This window comes from Panthera pardus, unplaced genomic scaffold (assembly GCF_024362965.1).
Source record: "Panthera pardus isolate Hobbes unplaced genomic scaffold, ASM2436296v1 HiC_scaffold_17, whole genome shotgun sequence".
Lineage (NCBI taxonomy): Eukaryota > Metazoa > Chordata > Mammalia > Carnivora > Felidae > Panthera > Panthera pardus.
The window spans coordinates 19,537,942-19,556,199 of record NW_026526732.1 but is presented as its reverse complement, the minus strand read 5'-3'; the positions used below and the strand labels follow the sequence as shown (position 1 = coordinate 19,556,199).

Genomic DNA, 18,258 nt, shown 5'->3' with positions numbered 1-18,258 from the left:
ACAAGGTTCTGGCAGGAATAAAAATTTACCACAGATGGTACAAATTAAATGGTTTTAATGAAAGAGCTACTTAGATATGTTGGGAAATATTTAGGAAACAAACAAGAGAAATCAATGCACCCCAGGATCAGCAACAGTAAGAAGCCACTACCATATGTAACGTTGAATGGGCAAGGTGTACATGAGGTTACAGAAACCAATGAGACTATATTTTATACCTCTTGGCTCTGCCCTCTGCTCTCAGAGGCTGAAAACTACTTCACCTTGACTCGCTTGTTCTCATATTTCCAGTTGGATTTGGCTAATGGGAAGTCATAGCAGGGGACTAGACTTGAGAGGAGTAAGTCAAACAAAATAATCGGCACATGGAACTTATCAAGTAGAGTAAACAGGTAAAAAAAAATTAAACTAATACAATAAAATACAATAAAGAGAAGGGGGTAAAGAGGATAGATTTTTAAGGAGGGAAGGATTATTTTAGCATATTGGAAAAAAATAGCACATGTTGACAAATTTCCGTCATTTTAATAAAGAGATAAAGGGCACTTGCCTTGGACTTTTTTGTTTGGGAACATTTGACATGTGAAATGAATGTATGTGACATATGCAAACATGAACATAAAAAGTAAAGCAAACACCCAGGAACCACCACCAATCAGAAAAGAAACTATTATTGGCACCACTGACTGCTTTTCATCCTTTTCTCCGTTCTCACTCTACGCCAATAGAACTCACTAGCCTGAATTTTAATTTTTAATCACACTCTCTCGTTTCTTTTAATATATATTTTGTTTCGCTTATTTTCTGAAATTTATAATATTGAAATCTTGTATTCATTCTTTAAGGTCTTGCCTTTTTTACTCAATTATTACTTTTTAATACTCACCCACAGGGATGCACAGGGCTGTAGCTCAACCTCACTGTTGAATAGATGTTTCATTATGTGAATATTGTATAATTTGCTCCTCCATTTTCCTAAGGACATTGTGCCAGTTGGGTGCCATTATGATGCACGTCCAAATATTCCTATACTCTCTTTTGGGTATATGAGCAAGTGTTTCCTTATGATATATAATGCATGCAAGAATACAATTGTTGACTTCTGAAGACTGTGCGTGTCCAACTCTACCAAAGAGTGCCACTTGTTTTTCATGCTGGTTGAGTCTGTGTACATTCACCTGATTTATGAAGTCTCCGTCATTAGGTCCTATGGGGTGAATGCTTGCATTCCCCCACAGTTCATCTGTTGAAATCCTAGTCCTCAAGGTGATGGAATTAGGAGGTTGGCCCTTTGGGAGTTGATTGGGTTATGAACGGGATTACTGCCCTTATAAAGAGTTCCCAGGTTCCCTCACCCTTTCTGCCGTGTGAGGTTATAGCGAGAAGATGGTCATCTAGGAGGAATCAGGTCCTCTGCCAAACACCAAATACGCCAGCACCTTAATGTTGGACTTCCCAGGCTCCAGTCCCATTAGAAATAAATTTCTGTTGTGTTATAAACTGTTAGAGCTGTTTGTTATGACACCCCAAATGTACTAAAACACAAAGTATGTATATTATATTTTGTGTACGTATTCATAGGACAAGTATGTAATGGTAATTCATTGCACTTTTAAATAGAACTACCGTAGTGAGGTTTATTGCTTTTTTATACAATTAATGTGCACTGTGTTTCCATTTCTGTGAAATATCTGTTCATATCTTTTACTCATTTTTCTGTTGGGTTGTTGTTTGAATTTTCTTTTTAATTCCTAAGACTTCTTTCTATATTCAGAATGCTGATTCTTAATCTGTCTCTGCAAATATCTCTTTCCACTTTGGAGCTTTGTCTTTTCTCTTTCTTTATAGAACCTTTTGATAAACAAATTCCTTTTGCTATTGTTGAATTATTCAATATTTTCTCAACTGTACACTTTTTTCTGGCTTTAAGAAGTCTTTCTTGGGGCACCTGGGTGGCTCAGTTTGTTGAGCAATGGACTCTTGATTTTGACTCAGGTCATGATCTCACGGTTCATGGGTTCAAGCCCCATGTCAGACTCCTCGCTGACAGTGCTGGATCCTGCTTGGGATTCTCTCTCTCCATCTCTCTCTTACACTCGTGCACTTGCTCTCGCTCTCTCTCAAAGTAAATCAACTTAAAAAAAAAAGTCTTCTTAGAGAGACATTCAAGATGGTGGAATAAGACTTCCTTACCATCATCTTCCCACAGAACTTCAATTTTGTTAGTCATCCACAGATGAGAGTACTCTATGGGAGTTGGAGGCCCAGCAGAGAATTCCAGCATGTGATTGGAGGAAAAAAAATCCAAGCATAAACACGTTAAAGTAGATAAGAGGAGGGGTTTCATTTTGCCCATGACACCCCTCACCCTAGGTGGCACAGTTTGGGGCCAAGAGAGCCCCTCAGCCTGTGATTTCTCTCACAAGGGGAAGTGAGTGTGCGTCAGTGAACTCTGACTTCCCTACCTGTGCAGGAAAAGGGTCATCTCTTCTTCACCTAATCATAAAGATGTTTTATTGTGTGGTTATTCTCATGCACATAGTAGGCACGGTAGGTTTTCTTTAATGTCTTTTAGTAGTTCAATTTTTTTCAATAAAGGTTTGCACATCTATGGTTTGGTTTATTTCTATATGTGTTATTTTTTATAATGCTAAATATCCTTTCAATTGATTTTTAAGCTCTACTGATATTTTCAGGTAGTAATCTTATATTTAAGAACATTGCTAAACTAGCACTATTGCTAATAATTTGACTGTGTGTCACTTGGGTTTTACTAGGACAAAAATCATGATAGTTTTGTTTCTTTCCAATCACTTTATATTTTATGTTTCTCTGGTGCACAACTGAGAATGTCAAGAACAGTGATAAATTAGTGCTAGTAGTCAATTGTTGCATTCCTGATTTTAAAAGGAATGCCTACCATGTTTCATTAAATGCTATGTTATCATAGATTATTGGCAGGTGTACTTGTCAGGCTGAGTTCTCTTCCTATTTTCAGGAGTTTTTATTTGTGAATTATTTATTTATTTTTGAATTATGAATGATCAAATATTTTGCTATAAATGTTGATAAGAACATTTTCCCCATTAATCTGTTACTATGTCATCACTTTTATATGCCTGGGATATATGAAAATTAATTGTGATACCTTACCTTTGTTAACACATTGTTGGATTTAATGTGTTAATATTGCGTTTATAACTCTGAACATACTTTAATTCATGGAACTTGCCTATAATCATTCTTTCTTTCATTGCCTTTGGAATTGGTGTTATCATTAGACTGGGCTATAGAATATGTTGAAAGTATGTTCCTTTTTTTTATGCTCCAGAAGAATTTACATAAGATTGCAGATATGTATTCCTTGGATTCTCCATAGCTTTTACTTACAAACTATCTTGACCTTGTATTTTCCTTGTGAGAAGACTTTAAATTATTAATTCAATTGCTTGTGGTTTTAGATCCATTAAGGTTTTATATTTCTTCTTGAATAAATTTTATTGTATATTTTTCTAATATTTGTCTATTTTGTGTAAATTTTTGTTTTCAGCATAAAGTTTTCCAGAATTGTTATCTTTTATCACAATTTTGTCTCTAATGATATCTCTTTTTTTATTGCTCATGTTGTTTATTTTTCTTGTACATCAATTATGTCGGGGTTGGAGGATTTTATTTTTTTCTTGCTGAGGAAGCAATTTTTGCTTTTATTAATTCTAACATCTGTTTGTTTCTATTTCATTGATTTATACTCTTCTCTTTGTTATGCGCTAGCCTCTATTTCATTTAAATTTGTTCTCTTGTTCCTTTTGTAGCTTCTGTTGTGGATGCTTAGCTCATGATTTGGGACCTTATTTTCTCATAGTGGGTTTAAGTCTGTAAGTTTGCCTCTAAGGACTACTTAATTTGTGTCCCACAAGGCTGAGAAGTAGTCTTAAAATTATTATTTTCATTATTCTAAATATGCTCTAATTCCTTTCTAATATTATCTTTGGCCTGAGTTATTCAACATGTTTTTAAATTTCTAAATGCAAGGGATTTCTAGAAATTATTCTTTGTCTCCTGATTAATTGCACTGTGGTCAGAACCATGATGTGTATAATACTGACTCATTGAAATCTGTTGAGGTTCACTTGCTCTATGGTCGACAAACTTTGTATTTCTATAATATGGGTCCTTTGATATTTATTGAGACTTAATTGATGGTCTTAAATATGATTGATTTCCAAAAATGTTTTCTGTGATTTTGAAAACTATGTCTATTTTCCAATAGAAAAAATACATTGTCTACTACATGATGCTTCTTCATTGTGCTATTCAAATGTTCCAACTACTTGCTGGCTCATTTATCAAAAACTGAGAGTGTTGTATTAAAACATCCCATTACCATTCTGGATATTTCTGTTTCTTCCTGTAATTTTGTCAATTTTTTTTACTTTATTTATTTTTAATTTCTGCTGCTATATTCTCAAGAGGTGTTATGTTCTCCTGACAGATTTAAACTTTATTAATATACAATGATATTCCTTATCTCATGTGATAAAGATCGTTCTGTCAAAAGGTCTACATTGTGACACTATGATATTAGTTAGAACCATATGAAATTGCCAATTTTGTAGATCAAATTGCAATTTTGCATTGCAATCTAATAGCGTTGGAAGTTTTGTTGATATTGTGTGCTTATGTATGGTTAAGTGTGTCTCTTTTAAACAGAATGAAGCTTGACTTAAAAAAAAATGTAGTCTGATGATCTATGCCAGTTTTAATGTCTCTCAGTAAACTTAGTATACTTGGATTTACTTCTATCATTTTATTTTGTACTTCCTATTTGTCCCAAAATGTGTGATTTTTTTTTCTCTTTCCATGCTTTCTTTTTTTCCCTTTTGCTTTCCAGTCTTTTTCCTTTAACAACTTTGGAATGTAAGTATTCAGTTATTATTTTTTTAGTGATTACTTTGATATCTTAATATGCATAGCTGGCAAAGTCTAACAGTAATCAGTATCTTTACCCTGTGCCCAACAATACAATCAACAATTACTAGGATAAAGTAAATTCTAATCACTTCCTCCCAGTTTCCCACTATTGTAGCCCAAACATTTAGCTCATTGTTGCTTTGTTTTTACCCCACAAATTGGACATTATTATTGATTTATGTAGATGAAATTGCATACATTTTGTCCTTCGGGAATTTTAATTAGATACATGTTGGCCCTTAAATTCAATTTCCATGTTTATCAACCTCACTTACATTTTCCATCTACTTGTCACTACCCTCCGTGTTTTATAGGATTTTTAAAGATCTATATCACAGTTCACTAATTTTCTATTTATTTGCTTCCATTACCCTATGTAACACTTTCATTAAGCTTTAAGTGCATTTATTATGGTTTTCAATTCTACAATTTCTAGAAGCTAGTGCTTTTTTAATTACGTGGCTTAACAACCCTGCAGCCCAAAGTTAGAGTTCCTTTCTCAGAGTCTAATGTTTATTCCTACTTACTTTTTGTGCTCTTCCCCCGAATGCAATAGGCCCAGCACCTTCTACTACTTCCACTTCCATTAGTTTACCCGCTAATACTGGTGTGTGGTCTGACAGTCCTTACTTATTTGCTTACAAGCAACCCTGAATCATGATTCTAGACAATATCACAATGATAAGCAAATGAGACGAACACTTGGCCTCACAGCTGCTAAGACTTACTACAAAGTCATTCTATTAAAAACAGTATGATATCCATTCAAAAAGAGAGAAACTGACCTCAAGACCATAATTTCTGTGAGAAAGACTCATATCTCAGAATTATTATTATATAATCAAGATGGCATCACAAATCAGACTATTTAGTAAATGATGATAGTTGCTCATAGTGGAAGAAAATCCATACCTACTACCACATATAAAGATCCAATCCAGATATATTAAGGAAATAAATCCAGAGAAACCATAAAGGCAGGAGATAATGTGCCCTAGGGTTAGAGAGGAACTTCTTCAACAAAATTCCAAAAGCATCGTTAATGCATTTAATCACGTCAAATTAAGAATTTCTGTGAATAAAGTTAACAAAAAGATGTTGCAGAGATATTATATTTGCCATGTCTAAAACGACAAGGGAATTATTATCTGGGATATATAAGGAACTCATATGCACATGAAGAAAGTTATAAGAATCTCAAATTTTAAAGATGAGTAAAGGATATTTGGGTCAATTCATAGCTAAAAAACCCAGAGGTTTAACAAAACATATGACTGTTGTCCAAAGTCATTAGTCATCAGAGAAACGCAATTTAAAACAACAAGAAAAGCGATACTACCTTAGGCCCATCAGATCCTAAATACGAAGTAATCAGTGACAAAAACAAGAAACACAACACCACGTATGTAACTTAAAACTACGTGAAATAATGCATGGTTCACATTAATGCTTTCAAAGAGAATGATATAAGCCAAATATAAGTTGGGAAATTGGAGGTGAGGAGTGGACAAGAGACCTTGCAAAGAGTAATGAGCATCAGACGACCAGAACTGCAGGGGATTACTAAGGAACCCTTGCGTCTTTAGTATAAAGCAAAACCATAGTGCACAGATACTATTCTCATCCTGGAGGCCCAATTTCATGGGAAATTCCTAATTTCGTCCTATTCCCAAGATACCCAGCTCGGAAGCACCATCATCTAAGCTCTGCTTTCCTGAGAATCCCCTGCTTCCCCACAGGCCTAGTCATTTTTCTGTACACTGAGGATAAGATAGATGGCTCTTTACTCTTTTTTTTTTTAACATTTTATTTATTTTTGCAAGACAGGGAGAGAGACAGAGCGTGAGCAGGGGAGGGGCAGAGAGAGAGAGGGAGACAGAATCCGAAGCAGATTCCAGGCTCTGAGCTGTCAGCACAGAGCCCGATGCAAGGCTCCAACCCATGAACCTTGAGATCATGACCTGAGCTGAAGCCGGATGCTTAACCGACTGAGCCACCCAGGCGCCCCAATTCTTTACCCTTTATTTATCTTCCCATAAAAATGTAGCACCAGAATAAACAAGTGATGGGGATATGTATGTGTATATATATATATTTTTTTCCTCTCATTTTCTTGTATCCTTTACCCATTCACTCAGAAGAATTCGTTGTTTTAGGAAGGGATAATATAGCATAGAAGCAGAGAAAACTTTTTGGTGTCAAAAGTACAACAAGGAAGTACATAAATCCCAGGCCATAAAACACCATATTTGGAAAATTAGATAAAGAACTAGTCCAGCCTGTCTTCAGACTACATTAAGATGGTAAGGACCGCAGGGGACAAGGAGAATCAGCAGAAGCAGAGCTGAATCGACTATGGGTTCCTGAGGAGCATATCCTGTAAGAAGGTCTCCCAAGAGGGAATCGGGAATCCAAGATCACACCCAACTGGGCCACTACCCCCAGGAGGAAAACCAGAGCCATTCAAGACTCCTGTATTCCTATCCCTCATCTTGTCTCCCCAGCATGGCACCGGGACAGGCCTGAGGCCACCTCGTAGAACATCCTGCAACAATGCAGGAACAATGGCGCCTGTGCCTGACGGCAGAGCAGAGACAGCTGTTCTGAGAGCCCTTCCTAGATGGAAGGTGTAAGGTCGCCATGGGAATAGGGACCCCTTGGACGAGCCCACGTGGATGAAGAGTTTATGTGGATGAAGAAAAGTTTCAAGGAAAAGCCATCTCCATCTTTTCTCAAGTCTCTGCCCTAGAACTTAGACATAACCACACAAAAATGAGGGACATTCCACTAAACCAGGGGTTCTCAATGTACTGCTATTTGGCACCCCAGGAGACATTAGGCGATGTCTGGAGACACCTGTTGCTGTCACAACTGGGAAGTGTTACTGGACTCTGGTAGGCAGAGGTCAGGGATGCTACTAAACATTCTATAGTGCACAGAACAGTCCCCCAAACCAAGGAATTACCCAGCTCAAAATGTCAGTAGTCTCAAGGTTGAGAAATATTTCCTTAGACTGAGGTTAAATCTTGACCACTCAGCCTAAAAAGAAATGTATAATAAAAATTGTTTATTTATTCTCGAATAAAGAAAATGACACCTAGCCCCTGGTATTAAATGCACAACCATCTACTTATGCTAAGGAATAAATTTTTTTTAATATAAAAGAATCAATAGCCAATCGGTTTGCATTTAATGAAAGGGATCTGAGAAGGGAAGAAAAGTTTAAGTCGCTTCAAAGTAAGATAAAGTGTCCCCACACGAGGAAGAAAGGGAAATGGAGCCATGAAAACAGACACTAAAAGTTCATGACAATATCTGAATCAAATGAGAGGAAGAAAGTCATCTATGGAGCAGCGTGCAGAGAAGGAGTTGTTCCTCACCAAGGACAATGAGGAATATTAGCATTTTTCAGAGAGGTGAAATTGTATTTCTTCCAGACTCTGTACTTAAAGTTTACTAAGAAGGAGGCGTGTGAACCCCAAGACCACCCACTTGCCAAGAAGAAAGCAGAAGGAAAACTTGGAAGCACTTTCAAAACTACCATGAATGAAAGCAAAAGTCAGAAACAATAGGGGCGCCTAGGTGGCTGGGTGGGTTAAGCGTATGACTTCAGCTCAGGTCATGATCTCCCCGTTTGTGGGTTTGAGCCCTGTGTTGGGCCCTGTGCTGACAGCTCAGAGCCTGGAGACTGCTTTGGATTCTGTGTCTCCCCCTTGCTCTGCCCCTCCCATGCTCATGTTCTGACTCTCTGTCTCTCAATAATAAATGTTAAAAAATTTTTTTAAAGTCAGAAACAATAAAAAAAAGGAGCAAAGGAGAAGGGGAGAAGGGAGGGAGAGGAAAGAGGAACACAGGGAGGGGGGCATGGGGGTGGGGAGAGAAAGAATGAGCTAGAAACAATTGCAAGGGGTAATAAATAAATTACTCGTATGTTAATGACATGCCGAAGTGTTCCATTTTTATGTGAAAGCAAATAACTATGAAGTATCACCAACATAAACACTGATTAAAGGAGATGAAATGTCTTGAGATGAAATGTCATAACATTACAGTGTCAGTTTGCGGTGTTCTCAAAATGTTAATGACCTCCAGCTTCAGCTGCTTCCATTACCAGGGATCTCAGGGGAGAGAAACCTAAGCAGCAGGGCTCCCAGGAGGAGCCCAGAACCTAGTCCCATCTCCTCGCTGTTAATAGATAAAACTTCATTGAAAATGATCCGGTGACACTTGGCCATAATTCAGAAGGGACTACATTTTTTAAAAAAGAGTTTTTCTTTTATCAGAAAGGACTTGAGTTTATCTTACCGTTTCAATAATGTTCCAGACCTGATTCAGTCAGTCTTCAGTACTCTTTGGAATAAGTTTTCTATTCTTCTCACAGTGACATTTCCCCAGCACCGGGAGCACCTGCAGGAAATTTAGGAAGTGAGAGTTCATCATTTTACAAACGAATTCTGCACCAAAAAAAAAAAAAAAAAAAAAAAAGGCATGGGCCAGGCTGAATTTTAACTGTTTTACTAGGACTGATCCCAGAACCCTTCATGAAGTGTTAGAGTATAATCTCAGTGCCCCTCATGCCGTGCCCCTCATTTATTTTAATAAAAAATCATTAGTACCTTCGATGTCCACCATTATTTTTGCCTCAGAGCCAAACAAAATAGGTTATCACCCGGTGGTCACTTTATGGATGAGTCATTCTCTCCCACCTATTCTACTGACCCGGTTTCTCTCACACAGCCAGGACACGTGCTTTCCATCTCCCTGGCGACACTTTGGAACATGGGAACCCCAGTATACATGTATCTGTTGCCTTTGCGCTTCTGCAGTGTGTAAGTACATACCGATGGTTATGGCTGGTGCAATTTTGTCTGCCTTTGTTCAATGAATGCTTACTGAGTTTTTATTAAACACAAGCCCCCTCAGTTCCCTCTCTCAAAAAATGTCTAATATCAGGAGAGACAGGAAGAACAATATGGGTCAGTATAAATAAGTGTCCTTCCCATGTCCAATTTGAGCGCTCAGTAAGTAAGAGGAATAAGATAAGTCTTTCAGCTGGAGATATCAGAGAAGCTTCAGGAGAGTTACACAAAAGGGATTTTGTAAATTTTAACAGAATGGTGACTTTCTATCTGCCCTGAGTAGCCAGTAGGTATGTTTACATTTAACATGATTTAGATTTATATTAAGTATACTAAAATAGGGGCCAGCCTGGGTGTCTCCATCAGGTAAGTGTCCGACTCTTGATTTTGGATCAGGTGTGATCTCACAGTTCGTGAGATCGAGCCCCATGTTGAGCACCACACTGTCAGCGCAGAGCTTACTTGAGATTCTCTCTCTCCCTCTCTGCCTCCCCCCTTCCCTCTCAAAATAAAGAAGTAAATCTTTAAAAAGGGTATACTGAAATAAAATTTGAAATTCAATCACACTAGCCGCATTTTAAGTGTTCAATAACCACATGCGGCTAGTGGCAACCATATTGGACATTTCCAGCACTGCTGTGAGCTGAAGAAATGGTATAGTTACACATGAGAAACTCTAGGTATTGTATAGGTGGCTAGAGATCAGGAAACACTCCACATTTGCTGCAACATAGTTTGGGGAAAAATAGTAGTGGAAGATAGGACTGGAAAAGGAGTTTGAAATCAAATTGGAGTGAGTCTTGAATATATCCATCTGAAATCAAAGCTTTTGTGAAGCAGAGAACTGAGATTTAGGGTTAATTTGGAAAGGTGTAAGACGATGACCTAAAAAAGCAACTAGACAAGGAGTCCTCAGCCATGGCTGCACATTAGAATGCGGAGGAAATTCCTTACCCAAAACCCAGGCCACATCCCAGATGAATTAAATCAGAATCACTGGGTGTGAGACCCATCAATGGCTTTTAAATCTCCCCAAATGATTTCAATAGGCAGGTGTTTAGGGACAGTCACTGGTACTACGTGCATGACGTCATTTCTCCCACTTGTGCCATTAATACCCTCTTTCCTCTGATGAACTTCCCCTTAGACTTTCTACCGAATCCTGTTAGAGTTGCCAATCACTATAAGCTGCTTCCCTGGTCACAAGATGTGGCCTAGGAACCAAATGTTGGCAAATCACAATAGGCTAGTATTGCTGGCTGTGGTGATCGTCCCAGATTTAGACTACAATCCAAGTCAGGCAAATGAAAGCCTGTTCTGAGATTTGGCATACATATTCCTAGCAAGAAGGCTCTCTATTTAATGTAGGAGGCCACTAAACTGGGATGGCATTAGCTTAAAAATCTCTGTGAATGTGTTCCTCTCATTGCCACCAACCCAGCAGTGCAGGGTACAAAGCCATCCACGCAAGAAGATCACAAAATTCGCAGGTACAAGCACAGTTGAAAGATTTGAGGGTGGGAGTGCCAGTAAAGGGAGACAAGGAAGATCTGGTGATATATCTTGGGTTCCTGGTGGAATCCCTGGGGCCAGTTCCCCCTCCGGATTTCCCAGTCATATGAATCAAGCAACGACCTACTACTCTGGTTTGTTTTCTTCCCGCTTAAATTTGAGATGGGTTTGAATCATCATGTTTAATGGTAAAAAATATAGAGATGTAGAATGTGGCTTTGCCAAACATACTTGACCAGTTAGAATACCTCTTAACAACTTATGGAACACTAACCTTTTTTTCCAAAGAGCTACAGAGGATAACTGAAGTGTGAGGGCCCTCTCTGAGTAGAATAACCATGGCAAACTCACTTGTAAACTAACAACAAAATATTATAAGTGGACTTAAGCTAAGAGAACCAACGAGCAAGAGGGAGAATGTGTGAGAGAGCTGTGGTACCTAAATGGTGGGTGGGTAGGGCGCCTCGGTGGTTTAATCAGCTAAGACTTGATTTCGGCTCAGGTCAAGGTCTCACGGTTCCTGAGTTCCAGCCGCATGTCAGGCTCCTTGCTAAGAGGTCAGAGAGCCTGCTTGGGATTCTCTTTCTTTCTCCCTCTCTCTCCGCTCCTCCCCTGCTCACTCTTTCACTCTCTCAAAACAAAGAAATAAACTTTATAAATAAATAAATAAATAAATAAATAAATAAATAAATAAATAAAAGGGTGGGTGGGAAAGGGAAGTGAGTCCTAAGGAGGAAGCCAGAGCACAGTAGTAAAAGGGGTTCTGTCTTCTCCTACATCTGACCACAAGTCCTTGAGTTGTATATGAACACACACTCAATCCGTGTTGGCTGCACAGAAAATTGTTCCACTTTAGATAGCTCCTTTCTTAGTAACTCTATGGAACATATATATAAAAACAAACCCAGGGCCATTGCCAATTCAAAGAGGCTACCTCTCCACATGATGGGGCCCATCCATCCTTGGCGAGAGGATGTTAGCCTGTGACCAAACCAAAGTGTGTACCTAAGCGTGAAGGGCTCAAATGACCAACTTTTAGTCAAAGATTGGGAGCACAGACAAAAATTTCCATAGCGTATGCACACTCGTGCCTAGTTCACTATACCCCAAGACTCCCTTTTGAGTCTGTTTAATTGACCAGGATTAGAGATCACAGCCAGTTCTCGAACTCTTTCCACCTAGAAAGCACAACCAATAACCTACACATCTCTTTTGCCCAGCCATCCCCAGGTATGGATTAATAGGGGCTTATTGTGTTCTGTGTTATTGAATCATGAGTGGAGGCCAGTGAAGCAGACAATGTATCAGAAGCAGGAAACATAATTGGTTGGATGAGCAAAGGAGACAGGCATTAGATCTGCTCACAGGAAGGGGAAATAAGGCTTTGATCAAAGAAGAAAATATCCGGTCATGTAGGCATCGTTTGAACTCTTGCAATCCTTCCACTGCTGGTATTTCCTATCATTTTTACTTGGGGACCCAACATTTACTTACACCACCTCAGGCATTTTATGTAACTTAGCTCAGGCAATTTTCAGATGCCAGTCTTCATAGGATGTGCTCTGTATTTTAAAGAAATTTTACACTTTATTTCCGTTGATAGCATTTGAAAATGTAGGCTTCTGTGACATATGATGAAGAGAAATCTCTTCCCTGATGGGAGTTTGCTCAAGATGCCCCTTTAGAAGGCCTCTTCCCGTTCTAATAGTGAATGACTATATTTAAAAGATGTGTCAATGCAGAAAAAGTCTGAGAGATAAGATCTTGAAAGTCAAAAGCAGAGAATGGAGAGAATGTGAGAAATTTTGTTCTATCATTTCCATAATCAGGGGGAAAAAGCATTTTAGGAAAATCCCTTTGGATTTGCTAAATAAACAATATTTGTGGATAAGAAAATCACAAGACCTTTGGCATTTGAAGAATGCAGCCATCTCAGTATTCAGTATATCAGTCATACAATGACACTTGGTTTTCACCAAGCTTCACGGGGTCCAGATCACCTACAAAGATGAAGTGAAGGTTGTGTGTTCTGAACAGTAGTAACAGGCTACTTGATCATGAGAATCGCAAGCATTTTTCAAAATTGGACTGGTTTTGTCAGAGTCATAGGGATTTAGATACCCTCCTGGTGAAAAATATCTTCCCATTCCATCGATTTGTTTATTAGGGGGAAAAAGTACTGTACCCTAAACTGTGGACTTCAAACCTTCTTCTTAAAGTCAATAGATGTCCATATGAAATTTAAAGATCCCATAGGTTGGTAGGAGAAAATAGAGTCCTTTGAGTTTGCTTTCTACATCCCCTCCAAATCCTAGAGATGCCAACGTGTAAATTTTACAAACCACTATCCCAAATTGTTTTCTTCATCGGCTGACAAGCAGGGCACCCCGAAGTTGTACAGCATAGAAGACCAGTCTGAATGGCCTGAGCCAGCAATTAATTTGTTAGAACCAGGACGTTTTTGGATCTTCCTGAGTCTCCTATAAAAATGCAAATGTTCCTGGGAGGAGAAGCATCTTAAGCAATCATGAGGGATTATTTTATCAACTCCATTTGCAGCTTTGAAGCAAAGCTGACAGCAAAGCCTTGTAGGATTGGGCACAGATAACGGAGGTAAAGGAACTGAAACAGACTTAACCAAGGAAAAACTTTACTTCCCGAGTACACTGAAGAGGCTATCAATAGTTTTGAAATAAAGATTATTATACGGGGGCCTGGGTGGCTCAGTCGGTTCAGTGTCCAACTTCGGCTCAGGTCCTGATCTCACAGTTCGTGGGTTGGAGCCCCACGTCGGGCTCTGTGCTGACAGCTTGGAGCCTGGAGCCTGCCTCAGATTCTGTGTCTCCCTCTCTCACTACCCGTTTCCCCACTCACACTCTTTCTCTCTGAAAAATAAATAAACAACAACAACAAAATTATAAAATGGCTAACATTTGAATGCATCTTGAGTGCCAGATATTCTTCCAAGTCTCACTTTATGTATGAGCTCATATTGTGTATTCCTTTATTCCTTTATGTATTAACCACAGCCACATGGTGAAAGTACTATTTTTTTAGGGTTTGTTTGTTTGTTTGTTTATTTATTTAATTATTTAGAGAGAGAACTAGCAAAGGAAAGGTAGAGAGAGAAGAGGAGAGAATCCCAAGCAGGCTGTGCACTGTCAGTGTGGAGCCTGATGTGGGGCCTGAACCCACGAACCATGAGACCATGACCTGGGCCAAAACCAAGAGCCACGCTTAACCAACTGAGCCACCCAAGCACTTCAAAAGTACGATTTTTATAAGGTTTTATACCCATATTACTGATAAGGAAACTGAGGCATAGAGGGGTTAAGGTCACACAACTAGTAAGGGGCACAGCCAAGATACAAATCTGTAAGGCTTGACTCTAGGGGTCTGTAATAACCTCCTGCAATGGTTCATCTTCCAGAGAAGAGGACAATTATTTCAGTTCTCCCCAGCACTTCCAAAGAGTAGCCTCTTTGACCTTTAATTTTCTAACCTCAATGATCTACATGAGTTTGGTAGACGAGCCTAGAGGAAATAAAGATAAATTCCCAGTGAGCTGCGTGCTTATTCTTTTTAATCATAGTTGACATACAACATTATATTAGCTTCAGGTATACAACAGGATTTGACAACTATGTACATTATGCTCTGCTCACCACAACAAGTGTAATTACCTTCTGTTACCATAGACAATAATTACATTATTGACTATAGTCCCTCTGCTGTACTTCTCATTCTTGTGGTTTATTTATTTTATAACTAGAAGTTTGTACCTCTTAAACGTCTTCATCTATTTTGCCCATTTCCCACACCCCTCTCTTCTGGCAATGATCTCCATTTTGATGAGTCTCTTTCTGTGTTTTTTGTTGTTCTTTTGTTTTGTTTTTAGATTCCATATGTAAGTAAAATTGTATGGTATTTGTCTTTCCCTGTCTGACTTATTTCACTTAGCATATTGCCCTCTAGGTCCATCCATGTTGTCACAAATAGCGAGATTTCATTCTTTTTTTTATGGCTGAGTAATAGTCCCGTGTGTTTGTGTGTGTGTGTGTGTGTGTGTGTGTGTGTGTGTGTGTACATGTGTGTGCGTTCATGTGTGTGCGTGCGTGTGTACACCCCACGTCTTCTTTTTCTATCAATGGACACAGGTTGCTTCCATATTTGGCTTTTATAAATAACGCCGCAACAAATATAGGGGTGCATGTACCTTCTCAAATTAGTGTTTTCATTTTCTTTGGGTAAATACCAAGCAGTGGAAATACTGGATCATATGGCATTTCTATTCCTAATTTTGTGAGGAAACTCTGTAGTGTTTCCCATAGTGGTTACACCAGCTTATATTTCTACCAACAGTGCATAAGGATTCCCTTTTCCCACATCCTTACCGACACTTACTTATTTTTTAATACTTGCTATTCTGACTCAAGTGAGATAATTTCTCATGAGGTTTTGATTTGCATTTATCTAATGATTAGTGATGTTGAGCACCTTTCATGTACCTGTTGGCCACTTTTTATGTCATCTTTGGAAAAAAATATCTATTCAGATCCTTTGCTCATTTTTTAATTGGGTTGGGTTTTCTTTTTGCTATACAGTCATGTGAATTTCTTTCTTTTATTTGTTTTTTTTTTTTTTTTTGGATATTAACCTCTTATTGGATATGTGGAATGCAAATATTTTCTCCTACTCCATAAGTTTTCTTTTCATTTTGTTGACAGTTGCCTTTGAGGAGCAGACACTTTTTATTTTGATGCAGTCCCACTTGTATTTTTTGTTTGTTTGTTTGGGGGGTGGCGGTTGTGGGTTTTTTTGGTTATTGTTGTTTTGTTTTTTGTTTTGCTTTTGTTGCCATTTTGGTGTCAAATTCAAAAAAATATTGCCAAAACCAATGTCAAGCAGCACACCCTCTATGTTTTCTCTTAGGAGTTTTATGGTTTTAGGTCTTATGTTCAAGTATTTAATCCACGTTGAGTTGATTTTGTGAGAGATTTAAGGTAAGGGTTCAGTGTCATTCTTTTGCATGACTATCCAGTTTTCCCGGCAGCATTTATTGAGGAGACTATCCTTTCCCCATTGTTGGCCTTTTTGTTAAAAATCAATTGACTATATACGTATGGATTTATTTCCGGGCTCTCTATTCTGTTCCATCAATCTATATGTCTGTTTTTCGGCCAATATCACACCATTTTAATTACCATAGCTTCGTAGTAGAGTTTGGAATCAGCAAGCATGATGCTTCCAGTTTTGCTTTTTTTTCCTCAAGATTGCTTTAGCTACTTTGGTTTTTGTGGTTCCATACATACTTTAGAGTTGTTGTTTTTTTCTATTTCTGTGATAAATGCCATTGGAACTTTGTTGGGATAGCACTGAATGTGTGGACTGCTTTGGGTAGTATGGACATTTTAACAATATAAGTTCTCCTGATTCATGAACATCCTTCCACTTATTTGTGGCCTCTTTAACTTATTTTATCAATGTCTTATTGTTTTCAGTGTACAGACAGATCTTTTACCTCCTTGGTTAAATTTAATTCTAAGTAACTTATTCTTTTTGATGCTAATTTAAATGATATTTTTTCTTAATTTCTCTTTCTCCTATTTTATTGGGTAAAGAGAAATGTAACTGATTTTTGTGTATTGTTTTTGTATCCTGTAACTGTACTGAAATGGTTTTTTAGTTCTAATATTTTTTGGTGGAGAAAATACTCAATATTTTAAAGATAATTCTCCCCAACTAATATTGATGCAATGCAATCCGATAAAACTCTCATCAAGCTTTCTTTTTCTTCTTTTGTTTTTTCAGAAATTGGCATTTTGACTATAAAATTCGTGTAGGTCAGCCAAAACAATATGGGAAACAAATAAAATAGTTGGAGAACATATTCCGTTGATTTAAAGATTAACTGTACTATCTAGTAATCAAAACAGCATGATGTGGCATAAAAATAGACATGCAGGTCAATGGAACCAAATAGAGATTTTAGAAATAAACTCACATTTATGTAGTCAATTGATTTCAACAAGGTGTCAAGGTAATTCGGTTGGGAAACAATAATCTTTTCAACAAATGGTGCTTGAACAATTGGACATCTAAGGTTAAAACAAAATAAATCTAGTCCACCTTTATCTCACACCTTATAAAAACTCTAACTACAGATGCATTATAGACCTACAAATGTAGAACTAATAATACAAAACTTCTGGGAGGAAACATAGAAGAAAATCTTTGTGACCTTGAATTAGGCCAAATTTCTTAAGTAAGACACAAAAAACACACAAAAAAATTGATAAATCAAATTTCATAAGAATGAAAGCATTTGCTCTTCAAAAGATTTTTAAGAAAATGAAAAGGTAATCCACAGGGTAGAACATAGATCTATTAAACGACTTGTATTCAGAATATATAAAAAATCCTCACAACCTAATAATAATCCATTTCTCAAATGAGTAATATATTTGCATACAAAGCTCAACAAAGAAGATACACAGAAGGCAAATAAGCACAAGAAATGATCTTCAACGTGATTAACCATTACCACATGCAGACTGAAACCACAATGAGGTACGATACTCTCACTAGAATGGCGAAAATTACCAGGTGTTTGTGGCGCCTGGGTGGCTCAGTTGGTTAAGCGTCCAACTTCAGCTCAGGTCATGATCTCACAGCTCGTGGGTTCGAGTCCCATGTCGGACTCTGTGCTGACAGCTCAGAGCCTGGAGCCTGCTTCAGATTCTGCGTCTCCCCCTCTCTCTGCCCCTCCCCCACTCATGCCCTGTCTCTGTCTCTGTCTCTCTCAAAAACAAATAAACATTCAAAAAAGTTTTAAATTAACAGATGTTTGAAAGAAGGTAAACAACTGGAATCCCCATACATTGCATATGAAATACACTTTAGAAGACAATCTGGC

General features: G+C 38.0%; 1 long non-coding RNA gene across 13 annotated transcripts in view; it reads right to left on the bottom strand.

Annotated features, from left to right (window-relative positions):
* LOC109252505 (uncharacterized) overlaps window positions 1-18,258 on the bottom strand; it is a 278,187-nt gene that overhangs the window by 125,152 nt on the left and 134,777 nt on the right. For all 13 annotated transcript variants that reach the window (XR_008422862.1, XR_002074050.2, XR_002074049.2 and 10 more), the window contains one exon: window positions 9,277-9,378. This is a non-coding gene — a long non-coding RNA (uncharacterized LOC109252505). The remainder of the gene's footprint in view (window positions 1-9,276; window positions 9,379-18,258) is intronic.